This window comes from Cynocephalus volans, chromosome 12 (genome assembly GCF_027409185.1).
Source record: "Cynocephalus volans isolate mCynVol1 chromosome 12, mCynVol1.pri, whole genome shotgun sequence".
NCBI classification, from domain to species: Eukaryota; Metazoa; Chordata; class Mammalia; order Dermoptera; family Cynocephalidae; genus Cynocephalus; species Cynocephalus volans.
In genome coordinates this window covers 69,984,755-69,998,501 of record NC_084471.1, presented here as the reverse complement: position 1 = coordinate 69,998,501, position 13,747 = coordinate 69,984,755, and positions in this window count along the sequence as shown.

The window sequence follows — 13,747 nt, the reverse complement described above, 5'->3', positions numbered from 1 at the left end:
GCACTGGGAAAAGACTGTTTTACCTGAGCATGGTGATCAGATGGGGGCGTCCACCATCCCCTACCTGGAGATAAAGATAGGTAAGACACTTCGTGCTTTGTAGTCATTCACAGCGCAGGAGAGCTGCATAGAAACATGATGTATTTGAACAGGGTAACTGAAGGTTAATTCTAGTTGTCAACTTGGTTAGGTGAAGGAATGCTGAGAAACCTGGTAAAGCTATCTTAGGTATGTTCATGAGGGTTTTTCCAGCAGAGATTAGTATGAGAGTCTGAGTGGACTGGGTGGGAAAGACCCACCCTCAATGTAGGTGGGAACCATCCAATCCGCTGGGGGTCTGGAGAGAAAAAAAGACAAAGAGGTGAAGCCCTCTCTTGATCCCCTGGAGCTGGGATATACTTCTGTCCGTGGACATCAGAGCTCGAGACTCTTCAGCTTTTGGGTTCCAGGACTTACACCAAGGACACCATCAGCTTCCCTGCTTTTGAGGCCTTTGAACTTGGACTGAGCCATGCTACCGACATCCAGTTTATAGACAGCCTGTCGTGGGACTTTTCTTCACAGTCACGTGAGCTAATTCCCCTAATAAATCCCTGTCATATAATTATAACATATCCTATTGATTATGTGTCTCTGGAGAACCCTGACTAATACAGTAACCATGAGACAACAGTGGAAGACAGGCTGGCCTACTGGGTCAGTGAAAGTGTTTTGGAGTGTTTTGGGCTAAGGCCAAATCTCAAAGGTTGAGTCAAGGTGAAGAGGGAAAGGCAGTGGGAGCAGATGTTTCAGGTCAAGGGCACTAGAGCATGACAGACTGGGGAGTGCAGGGAACTGCAAAAAGGTAGGTTTTGCTGGGTTGAAGAGTTTGAGGAGACTTAGTAGGAAATGAGAGGAAGGGGCAAATAGGTAAACAGTCACTGAGGACCTGGTATGGTACTAAGGAGCTGACTTTGTCCTGAAGGCAACAGAGAACACAGAGATTTTGAACAAGGGAGTGGTAAGATTTGTATTTTACACCCTGGTGACTGGAGAATAGACCGAGGGAAGAGGGGCCAGATGAAAGGCAATTATACTCTAATGCCCAAATTGTGGTCTCTATCATTTCCCACTAAAAAGAACCAGAGCTCCTTGGAGAAATGGTGCTGAGAAGTCTGTGGCAGGAAATGTACAAGATGAGTCTGGAACATAACGTTATGCCAGAAAGCAAAGAAGCTATCAAAGAGGACTAGTATCATTCAAAAGGACTCGGGCCAAACTAAAGAAGTTACTGCTGCTCCAAAATGGTATAATTTGAGCATCAATAAGAAAACTGCAATGTATTGAAATCAGATATTTTCAAATCATAATATTTTTTAAATGTCTTATTGGTCATCTTTGGGGGATGCTAGAAATCAGCCACCTTTGAATAAAGGGAGAGGTGGCCAGTTTCTAGCATCCTTGCTAATAAAGGGAAAGAAACAAGCATTTATCCTTTCTTTTCTGTACTATATATACTTTGGGGTAATCAAAAAATAAGTGACTGTACCAGCAGGTGCCAGGGGGAAAAAAAGTGGAAGATTTTTTTTTTGATAGGGGGCAGGGGTTACCTTTAATGCTGCATTTTGTACCAAATCTCCCATGATGCCCTTCCCTGATTATCCCTGCCGACCCTACCCCCAAAACCCCTGCAGGGTGGGCACAGTGCTCCACACCCTGGAGTATAAAGGAATAAATTAAGTGTGCCTTCCTCCCTCCTTCCCCAATAAAACAGTGAGTATCCTGCACAGGGCCTCCCCGCCTTGTGGCATGGTGGGCTGGGTTCAGGCCCGGGGGCTGCATTCATGGCTGCCCAGGTGAGCACTGTGGGCAGGCCTCAGTGGGTACCTTGGGCCCCACAGAGGGGCATTGTGTTGTGCTGGCAGACACTGTGTCTGCCCCTCCGTGTCAATGCTGAGCAGCATGGGCTGCATGTTGGGCAGCCCAATGCTCTCCAGAGTGTCTGACCTGCTGGGAGGTGAGATGCTTAGCATCTGCCTGAAGGATACCAATTTCCAGGGGTCCAGACAGGGGCAGCTAGCAGCTGGCTGGGGTCTTGGGGCAAAGTCAGGGTGGTGGGGTGGTCTGGGAACTTGGGGGACCAGTGGTAGGTTGGGAACAGGGCCTGGGGGTCAGGCAGACAGGGAAGTCCAGGGGGTCTCGAGGGCCAGGGCCGTGGTCTGTGGGCTCGGGTGTCTTAGCACCCCGTCCGACAGTGTCCGATGCTGTCCACCAGTGCCCATGGAAAGTTTCTCTCTATAGAAAGTCTAGCTAAGGGCCGGCCCATGGCTCACTTGGGAGAGTGTGGTGCTGATAACACCAAGGCCATGGGTTTGGATCCCTATATAGGAATGGCTGGTTCGCTCACTTTGGAGAGCATGGTGCTGACGACACCAAACCAAGGGTTCAGATCCCCTTACCACTCATCTTTAAAAAAACCTAGATCTAAGTACCAGTTTACAGGAAAGACACCTCAGAGCAACATGTCAAATGACATCATGGGGAAGCAATCAGCGCGATGCAGAAAATGGAGAACACTAAGAAAAATGGTACCTATGGAAGGTAATGCATGTCAGTCAGCTAGATTTAGTCATTCACAATGTATATTCACATAATTTTATCTGTCAATTGAAAAATAATAATAAAAAGAAAACTTTAAGGACAAACAACCTGGTTTCTTTAAAAAAAAAAAAAGACAATAAAATCAAAAACAAGAGGGAAGGGAACCTAGAGATTAAGAGATTGTGAGCCATATCAACAAAATGCAATGATGTGAACCTTGTCTGGATCCTGATTCAAATAAACCAATTGTAAAAGGAACAAAAAAAGATAATTGGGGCAACTGAACCCCAGTTCTCCAAAATAACTCATCTCCTTGTGTAGTTCCCTCCCACGCTGAAGCAGGCTGGAGTGCATGACCAGGGGAATCTGAGGCCAGGTCTTCAAAGGCATTGCAGCTTCCCCTTGGCTCCTCGATCACTTGCTCTGGGGAGAACCAGGCACAGGTTCTGAAGGCATTCAAGCCTCCCTGTGGAGTGCCTCAAAGGGAGCATCAGAGCTCCCTGCTGTCAGCCAGCAGTATGAATGAGTCACCTTGAAAGCAGGTCCTCTAGTACCAAACTTTCAGTGACTGCAGTCTCATGAGACCCAGAGCCCAAACCACTTAGCTAATCTGCCCCTGAATTCCTGACACACAGAAACTGTGAGTAGCAATAAATATTTATTGCTGTTTTAAACTACTACATTACACAGCAATAGATAACTAATACAAACACTGACTGGCTTATAACATTAAAAGAAATATAGCATAATGCCAATAATGTTATCGTGATTATGTTCTTCAAAAGTTATCTTTTAAGGATGCATACTGAAATATTTATGGAAAAATTAATACACTGAGATTTGCTTCAAAACAATGTAGCTGGGTGGTGGCTGGGCGTTGAAGAAGTAGAGGGTGTGGATGAAATAAATGGTCATGAGTTTATATTGGCTGTAGCTAGGTAATGGATAGAATCATTGCACTATTCTCTCTATTTTGTGTTTGAAATTTTCTATAATAAAATATTAAAAAAACAAACAAAAAAAGGTGTAATGGTCCAGGGAAGAGAAAAGATGATCTGAAATAGAGCGGTAGTCATAGGATAGAAGCAGAGATGAGACAATGGACTGAAATACTCTGTAGGTATAATCTCCAGGCCTTAGTGATTAACTAGACGTGGAGAGTTGAGAAAGACAGGAGAATCAAGGATGACCCTCAGGTCATCTGAATGGTCCTACCAGCTGCTTGCCAGCTGTACAAGCTTGGGCGGATTACTCAATGTTTCTGTGCCTCATTTTCTCATGTGTAAAATGGAGGTAATAACAATGCTTACTGCATAGAACTTTTGTGAGGACTAAATTAATTAAAATATGTAAAGAATTTAGAAGAGTGCTTTTAACACATAATAAAACCTCTAAGTGTTAAGTCTTCTACTGGGGAGGCCCGCGACTACGAGTGGGATGGTAGTTTGGGCTTTGGACATGTTGAGATTGCGGTGGTGTTGGATACCCATGCAGATGCCCAGACGCATTTAGATATGAATCTGAAGCTAAGGGGAGAGTTAGGGATAGAAGTGTGGATGATTGGGCACATTTTAAAACCATAAAAATGAATCAGCTCCTTGAACCAGATACTTCACCAACAAAAGTATACAAATGGCAAATTAGCACATGAAAAGATGTTCAACATCATTAGACATTAGGTATATGCAAACTAAAGCAACAATGAAATACCACTACACACCTATTAGAATGGCTAAAATAAAAAAAAAAATAGCGATAATACCGAGTGCTGGTAAGAATGTGGAGCATCTGGATCTCTCACATATCACTGGTGGCAAGGTAAAACAGGTCAGAATTTCTGGAAAACAATTTGGCAGTTTCTTATAAAATTAAACATATTAACCATACAACCCAGCAATTGCAGTACCAGGTATTTATCCCAGAGAAATAAAAATTTGTGTTTACGTAAAAACCTGTACATGAATGTTCAGAGAAGCTTTATTTGTGATAGCCTAAAACTGGAAACAACCCAAATATCCTTCAACAGGTGAATGAATAAACTGGTACATCCATGCAATGGAATACTACTCTGCAATACAAGGAGTGAACCATAGATACACACAAAAACTTAGATGGATCTCCAAGGCATTATTTTATGATTTTCATTAAACCAAGGAACTGAGGTTCTATTGGGAACCCCAGGAGTCTCATCATTTAAGGAGTGTATGGAAACCTTTTTAATCTGTCCACTTCTCTGTGTCCCAACCACTCTGCATATGTTTAGACCCTACTGAATCTTGCCTGGATTATTTTCCAGCCTCCTCACTGGCCTTGGGTCTCTCCAGTCCATTCTCCACATTATTTCTAGAAGGATTTTTCTAATGGCAAATATTGAACATTACATTGGCTCATCTTTGCTGTCAGGGTAAAATTCAAACTCATCATACTTTCAAGGCTCCGGCTTACCTCTGTGCCCTCATCTTCCAGTGATCCAGACATAATAAACTCATTTCTATGCTAGAATGTTCCACTCGATCCCTCAATATTATGTGTTTCATTTTAATTTTTCTGCCTAGAACTCTCACGCCACCCACTTTGCCTGACTCAGTCTTACCCACCCTGCAGGTCTTAGTTTCGAAATCACCTCATCTAGGAAGGCTTCTCTGAGCCCCCAAGACTGGGTTAGAGGGGCCCCTTCTGGGGCCTCCCGCATGCCTGGGCACCCTCCGTCATAGCACTGCCCGCATTCTCCTGTGATCTCCCAAGGACTGTTTGGCATCACCCACTGGAACTGGGAGCCTCATTCACCCCTGGGTCCCCGATGTCTGGCTCAGTGCTTCACATCTGCTGGATGCCCAGTGAATATTTGTCATATAAACAACAATGTGGTTGGATGAGGAAATGAAGGACGGAAAGGGGAGGCAAGAGTGGGGAGGAAGGTCACCTGCAGAGTGTCTTGACTTCAGAAGAATCAGAAAGAGGGAGCGAAACATGGCCAAGTCGTCTTGATTCCTTGCTAATGCCATTTGCCTTGGGCTGGATGTCAGAAAAGTGTCCTCACGATGCCTGGCTGGGGTGCAAAACTGGCAAGGTCAGTTCAAGGAGAAACAGATAAGGACACGGAAGAGTTTATGTCCATCAAGACCATATATTCATATTCTCCATACTTTGTCTAAAGCCTGTAGTGGGCGTGAGGAGATGGAGCTCAGGATTTGGTGCTTTGGTCACAAATGGTGGAGGGAGGGCACCCTGTATTTCCCCTTCACACCACAGAGTGGCGGTTCAGGCTTGCAAACCTCTCAGATGCAAACCTTCCTTGCACCATCTGGTGGCAACATAGTTTCTCAATTGTTCTGTAAGAAAAAAACTTTTTTAAGTGTAAAAAATAGAAAACAGACCATATGTGGCAAAATTATACTTGCTATTTTACTTTTTTTTTCTTTCCTTAATTTTATTTTGTCGATATAAAATGTAGTTGATTACTGTGGCCCATTACCGAAACCCCCCTCCCTCCTCCCTCTCCCCCCTCCCACCCAACAATGTCCTTTCTGTTTGCTTGTCGTATCAACTTCAAGGAACTGTAGTTGTTATGTCTTCTCCCCCCACCCGCCGGTTTTTTTTGTGTGTGCGTGTGAATTTATTTATTTATTTTTAGCTCCCACCAATAAGTGAGAACATGTGGTATTTCTCTTTCTGTGCCTGACTTGTTTCACTTAATATAATTCTCTCAAGGTCCATCCATGTTGTTGCAAATGGCAGTATTTCATTCGTTTTAATAGCTGAGTAGTATTCCATTGTGTAGATACACCACATTTTCCGTATCCACTCATCCGATGATGGACATTTGGGCTGGTTCCAACTCTTGGCTATTGTAAAGAGTGCTGCGATGAACATTGGGGAACAGGTATACCTTCGACTTGATGATTTCCATTCCTTGGGTATATTCCCAGCAGTGGAATAGCTGGGTCATATGGCAGATCTATCTGCAATTGTTTGAGGAACCTCCATACCATTTTCCATAGAGGCTGCACCATTTTGCAGTCCCACCAACAATGTATGAGAGTTCCTTTTTCTCCGCAACCTCGCCAGCATTTATCGTTCAGAGTCTTTTGGATTTTAGCCATCCTAACTGGGGTTAGATGGTATCTCACTGTAGTTTTGATTTGCATTTCCCAGATGCTGAGTGATATTGAGCATTTTTTCATATGTCTGTTTGCCATTCGTATATCTTCCTTAGAGAAATGCCTACTTAGCTTTTTTGCCCATTTTTTAATTGGGTTGCTTGTTTTTTTCTTGTAAAGTTGTTTGAGTTCCTTGTATATTCTGGATATTAATCCTTTGTCAGATGTATATTTTGCAAATATTTTCTCCCACTCTGTTGGTTGTCTTTTAACTCTGTTAATTGTTTCTTTTGCTGTGCAGAAGCTCTTTAGTTTGATATAATCCCATTTGTTTATTTTTCCTTTGGTTGCCCATGCTTTTGGGGTTGTATTCATGAAGTCTGTGTCCAGTCCTATTTCCTGAAGTGTCTCTCCTATGTTTTCTTTAAGAAGTTTTATTGTTTCAGGGTGTATATTTAATTCTTTAATCCATTTTGAGTTGACTTTAGTGTATGTTGAAAGGTATGGGTCTAGTTTCATTCTCCTGCATATTGATATCCAGTTCTCCCAGCACCATTTGCTGAAGAGGCAGTCTCTTCCCCAGTGTATAGGCTTGGTGCCTTTGTCAAAGATCAGATGGCTGTAGGTGTGTGGGTTGATTTCTGGATTCTCTATTCTATTCCATTGATCCGTGTGTCTGTTTTTATGCCAGTACCATACTGTTTTGGTTATTATAGCTTTGTATTATAGCTTAAAGTCAGGTAGTGTTATGCCTCCAGCTTTATTTTTTTTGCTCAGCATTGCTTTGGCTATGCGTGGTCTTTTATTGTTCCATATAAATGACTGGATAGTTTTTTCCATTTCTGAGAAAAATGTCTTTTGAATTTTGATGGGGATTGCATTGAATTTGTATATCACTTTGGGTAGTATGGACATTTTCACTATGTTGATTCTTCCAATCCAAGAGCATGGGATATCTTTCCATCTTCTTGTATCCTCTCTAATTTCTCTCAACAGTGGTTTGTAGTTCTCATTATAGAGATTTTTCACATCCTTGGTTAACTCAATTCCTAAATATTTTATTTTTTTGGTGGCTATTGTAAATGGGCAGGCTTTCTTGATTTCTCTTTCTGCATGTTCACTTTTGGAGAAAAGAAATGCTACTGATTTTTGTGTGTTGATTTTGTATCCTGCTACTGTGCTGAAATCATTTATCACCTCCAAGAGTTTTTTTGTAGAGGCTTTAGGCTGTTCGATATATAGGATCATGTCATCTGCAAACAGGGACAGTTTGACTTCATCTTTTACAATCTGGATGCCCTTTATTTCCTTCTCTTCTCTGATTGCTCTGGCTAGTACTTCCAACACTATGTTGAATAGGAGTGGTGAGAGTGGGCGTTCTTGTCTAGTTCCTGTTCTTAAAGGAAAAGCTTTCAGCTTTTCCCCATTCAGGATGATATTGGCAGTGGGTTTGGCATATATGGCTTTAATTATGTTGAGATACTTTCCATCTATACCTAACTTATAGAGGGTCTTTGTCATGAATGAGTGCTGAACTTTATCAAATGCTTTTTCAGCATCTATAGAGATGATCATATGGTCCTTGTGTTTGAGTTTATTAATATGGTGTATCACATTTATTGATTTATGTATGTTGAACCAACCTTGCATCCCTGGGATGAATCCCACTTGATCGTGATGAATAATTTTTCGTATGTGTTGCTGTATTCTGTTTGCTAGTATTTTAGTGAGGATTTTTGCATCTATATTCATCAAGGATATCGGCCTGTAGTTTTCTTTTTTGGTTATATCTTTACCTGGTTTTGGTATCAGGATGATGTTTGCTTCATAGAATGAGTTTGGGAGATTTGCGTCCGTTTCAATCTTTTGGAATAGTTTGTAAAGAATTGGTGTCAATTCCTCTTTGAATGTTTGGTAAAATTCTGCTGTGAATCCATCTGGTCCTGGGCTTTTCTTTGTTGGGAGCTTTCTGATAACAGCTTCAATCTCCTTTATTGTTATTGGTTTGTTCAAATTTTCTGCGTCTTCATGGCTCAGTTTTGGGAGCTTGTGTGTGTCCAGAAATTTATCCATTTCCTCCAGATTTTCAAATTTATTGGCGTATAGTTTATAGTAGTCTCGAATGATTCCTTGTATTTCAGATGAATCAGTTGTAATATCGCCTTTTTCATTTCTAATTTTTGTTATTTGAGTCTTCTCTCTTCTTTTTCTTGTTGGCCATGCTAATGGTTTGTCAATTTTATTTATCTTTTCAAAAAACCAACTTTTTGATTCGTTGATCTTTTGAATTGTTTTTCGGTTTTCAATTTCATTCAGTTCTGCTCTGATCTTAATGATTTCTTTCCTTCTGCTAACTTTAGGTTTGGATTGTTCTTGTTTTTCTAGTTCTTTAAGGTGAAGTGTTAGGTTGTTCACTTGCCATCTTTCCATTCTTCTGAAGTGAGTGTTTAATGCAATAAATTTCCCCCTCAATACTGCTTTTGCAGTATCCCACAGGTTTTGGTATGATGTATCATTATTTTCATTAGTTTCAATAAATTTTTTGATTTCCTGCTTGATTTCTTCTTGGACCCATATGTCATTAAGTAGAATGCTGTTTAATTTCCATGTGTTTGTATAGTTTCCAGAGTTTCGTTTGTTATTAATTTCTAGTTTTAATCCATTGTGGTCTGAGAAGATACATGGGATAATTCCAATTTTTTTGAATTTATTGAGACTTGATTTGTGACCTAATATGTGATCTATCCTGGAGAATGATCTATGTGCTGATGAGAAGAATGAATATTCTGAGGTTGTTGGGTGGAATGTTCTGTAGATATCTGCCAATTCCAATTGGTCTAGAGTATTGTTTAGATCTTGTGTTTCTCTACTGATTCTTTGCCTAGATGATCTGTCTAATATTGACAGTGGGGTGTTCAGGTCCCCTGCTATTATGGTATTAGTGTCTATTTCCTTCTTTAGGTCTAATAGAGTTTGTTTTATAAATCTGGCTGCTCCAACATTGGGTGCGTACATAGTTATGATTGTTATGTCTTCTTGATGGATCAGTCCTTTTATCATTAAGTAGTGTCCCTCATTGTCTCTTTTTATGGTTTTTAGTTTAACGTCTATTTTGTCAGATATAAGAATAGCTACTCCAGCTCGTTTTTCTTTTCTGTTTGCATGGTAAGTCTTTTTCCATCCTTTCACTCTTAGTCTGTGTGAATCTTTATGGGTGAGATGGGTCTCTTGTAGGCAGCATATAGTTGGGTCCTCCTTTTTGATCCAGTCAGCCAGTCTGTTTCTTTTGATTGGAGAATTTAAGCCTTTTACATTAAGAGTTGTTATTGAAAGGTGTTGAATTATTCCTAGCATTTTATTGGTTGTTTGGTTGTCTTAGGTGTCTTTTGTTCCTTGCTTTCTGATTTACTGTTTGGTTTCTGTGTTTGTTGGTTCCTTAGGTTGTAGATAGCGTTTTTGTTTGCTTGTTTTTTCTTCATGAAAGCCATTTTTATTATACTAGTGGGTGTTGATTTTTCTTGGGTTTTTATGGCAGTGGTAGTTATTTTTCAGGAACCAAACCCAGTACTCCCTTGAGGATTTCTTGTAAGGGTGGTTGTGTGGTAGTGAACTCCCGCAGTTTTTGTTTGTCTGAGAAATATACTATTTGCCCTTCATTTCGGAAGGATAGCCTTGCAGGGTAGAGTATTCTTGGCTGACAATCTCTGTGTTTTAGTATTTTGAATATATCATCCCATTCCTTTCTGGCTTTTAGGGTTTGTGATGAAAAGTCTGATGTTAGCCTGATTGGGGCTCCCTTATAGGTGATTTGACGCTTCTCTCTTGTAGCTTTTAAGATTCTCTCTTTGTCTTTGAGTTTTGCCAGTTTGACTATAACATGTCTTGGAGAAGACCTTTTTGGGTTGAATATGTTTGGAGATCGTTGAGCTTCCTGGATCTGAAGATCTGTGATTTTTCCTATACCTGGGAAGTTTTCTGCCACTATTTTGTTGAATATGTTTTCAATGCAATCTCCTTTTTCCTCCCCTTCTGGAATACCCATGACTCGGATATTTGAGTGCTTAAGGTTGTCTGATATCTCTCTCAGATTTTCTTCAATGCCTTTAATTCTTTTTTCTTTTTTTTTGTCTGCTTGTGTTATTTCAAACAGCCCATCTTCAAGTTCAGAGGTTCTCTCTTCAACTACCACAAGCCTCCTGGTTAAACTCTCTGTTGTGTTTTTTATTTCGCTGAATAAATTCTTCAGTTTGGCAAGTTCTGCTACATTTTTTTTCAGGGCATTGATTTCCTTGTACATTTCCTCTTTCAGGTCCTGTATACTTTTCCTCGTTTCATCATGATGTCTAGCTGAGTTTTCTTGTATCTCATTCAGTTTCCTTAGAATTATCACTTGAAATTCCTTGTCAGTAATTTCAAGGGCTTCTTGTTCTATAGGAGCTAGAGCTTGAGATTTATTATCTTTGGGTGGTGTACTTTCTTGATTTTTCGTATTTCTGGTATCTTTTCTTTGATGTTTATTCATTGTGGCAGGGGGTTTCACAGTCCACAGGTTTGACACTATTGACTGACTAAGATGTTGCTGTGGTTGCCAATTTGGTATGGCTACCTCAGTGACTACTCAGTTGGCCACTAGTGCCTTGCATGTGTGGTTACCTTCCGTCTTGGGCCTCTCCGGGGAGCCACCTCTCTGGTCAGCTTGGACTCTGCTGGGCTGCTGGGTGATGGGGTGGTACCGCAGGGTGTCGCTCCTAGAGGACCTCTTCTCACTCGCGCCTTCCTCTTCTTCACTTCTGGGAGGCCACCACGCTTCTCTTGCATGAGCTACCTCTTCTGGGGTTCCTGGAATGCTTCCAGCTGAGAGTTTTCAAATGATGTTGTTGGAACCTCTAGAAGTACCAAAGGATAATGACACAACCACTCAGTATCTTGACTCCATGTTCAATGTCCTCTGCATGCTGGTGTGGGGGTTGGGTCCATAAGTCCTCTGGCAGCTCCACTGCTATGGCTTTCTTGGTCTCAGCTGATGCTTTAGTTCTCAGAGGCTGGCGTTGCACACTGGTAGTTTTACAGATCTGGGGTCTCCATGGCAGTCCTGCTCTCAGGGCTCCACTAGATGTGGTGCTGATAAAGTTTCTCTGCTGCAACTCTCGCTATTTTACTTTTTTAGTGGCTGGCCAGTACAGGGATCCAAACCCTTGACCTTGGTGTTATAATGCCATGCTCTAACCCACTGAGCTAACCGGCCAGCCCTATATTTGCTATTTTTAAAAAGCTCCTGGGAGTGCTCCTGCCTTGGAGAAGGCCCCCAGTGCTACCCTGTTGGCCTCTACAAGTCAATGATAGAAACCTGAATTAACAATAATCTACTGCATGTTATCAAATGTCTAGAAGAGAGTAGATTGAATGTCCTCACCACAAAGAAATGATTAAGTTTGGTAATGATGAATATGCTAATTATCTTGATTTGATCCTTATATACATATATTGTAATTGAAATGAACTCTGTACCCCACAAATATGTGTAATTAATATGTTTCAATTAAAAAAATGATAGAAACCTGATTTCCTTATGGCTTCTGCTGCCTCAAGGCCCAGCTGCCCTCTGCTCACCCTGGCCCTGCCTACTCACTCTCTGGCATGAATCATTCTCCGCATCTATCAGAGACTGGTCTCCAGTTGTAATGTCCCTCCATGTCCACGTCACTTTGGGATGCCTCAGGGTACCTGTGGCTGACCCTCTGCCACCCAGCTTCTCAGTCTCTTCCAGTGATTTTCACTCCGGCCTCATTCCAGCCAGCGGCATGGGATGGAAAAGTCTACTCATCTACTCAGACCACAACCACACCCTTTGGCTCTCAGGTTCTCTCTCCCCTTCTCACCTGCACTTTGGTTGCATTGAAAGCCCAGCCCTGCCCCTTAATTCCTCCATTTTATCCCGTTTCAGGTGCCTCCTAGCATCACCCTCCTTCTGATGTGACTTCAGATGCAGTCGCTGGAGCTGAACTGCTTGGGCTTGAATCACAGCTCTTCCACAGATAGGCAGGACCTTGGGCAAGTTACGTAAGCTCTCTGATCCTCACCCTCTCATATTAAAATGGGGAAAACAATACTATCTACCTGAAATGTTGTAGTGAGGACTGAGTTAATATGCATAAAGCGATTAATCAGTGCCTGGTGTGTTGTGTTATATATGTGTTTGCTGTTATTACTAGTCAAGCTGGAGGCTATGGATCACCTCACCTAGCCCCATCCCCCAGCCACCCCGATTCCCTCATCAGCAAAGCCCATCCTTGGATTAATCCCACAATCTTCCCTTTCTAGTACTAGAACCAGGCCTCTGCACCCTGCTAGGAGAAGCAGCAGCAAACACAAAAGCTCCACTTTCCTGCACATTGATGCCATGAAGATTCCTGACCTTCAGTCTCCACTGGGCTCCAGCCTCCTTTGAAAACCCTTGACTTGTCCTTAGCCTGGCCCATCACCTCTCTCTGCAGTGGCCATTGCACATCTTCACTGTTTTCCCCATCCACATGGTTTGAAATTCAAAAGATACGAAGAGTATAGTGAAAAGTAAGAGTCCCGGTAGGGTAAACTGATAAGCACGACCACCACATTTCATAGCTTCTCCCACTGACGTGTGATGACCCCTCATCTCCACACTCTAATCCTCAAGTAGCTCTGCACCGCTCCCAACTCTGTTCCCATCTCCTGAAACCCTTCCATCAAGCCGTCTAGAACTCACAGCCCTTCAACAGCAAAACTTCTGGTGTACATAATCTCTCCTCCAAATGTTCCTTTGCCTTCCTGGGGCAAGAGACTCCTGGCTCTCCCTTGAGGACACAGCTATCCCTGCAGCCCTCTCAAGTGGGTGCTGCTTTCTCTCCCTCGCCCTTTGTGGCACTAGGCCCTGTGGTGTGGTAGGTGCCTTCCTTGTCCTTCAGTGCTGCTTTCAGACCCTTCCTCTTTCCTAAACCCCTCAGCTCTGAGTCTCACGTCAATGGACTGTAGCACCCACGATGCTTCCCTTTTCTACTCATCTACCCGTCCGTGGGCTACTTTCCCTCATT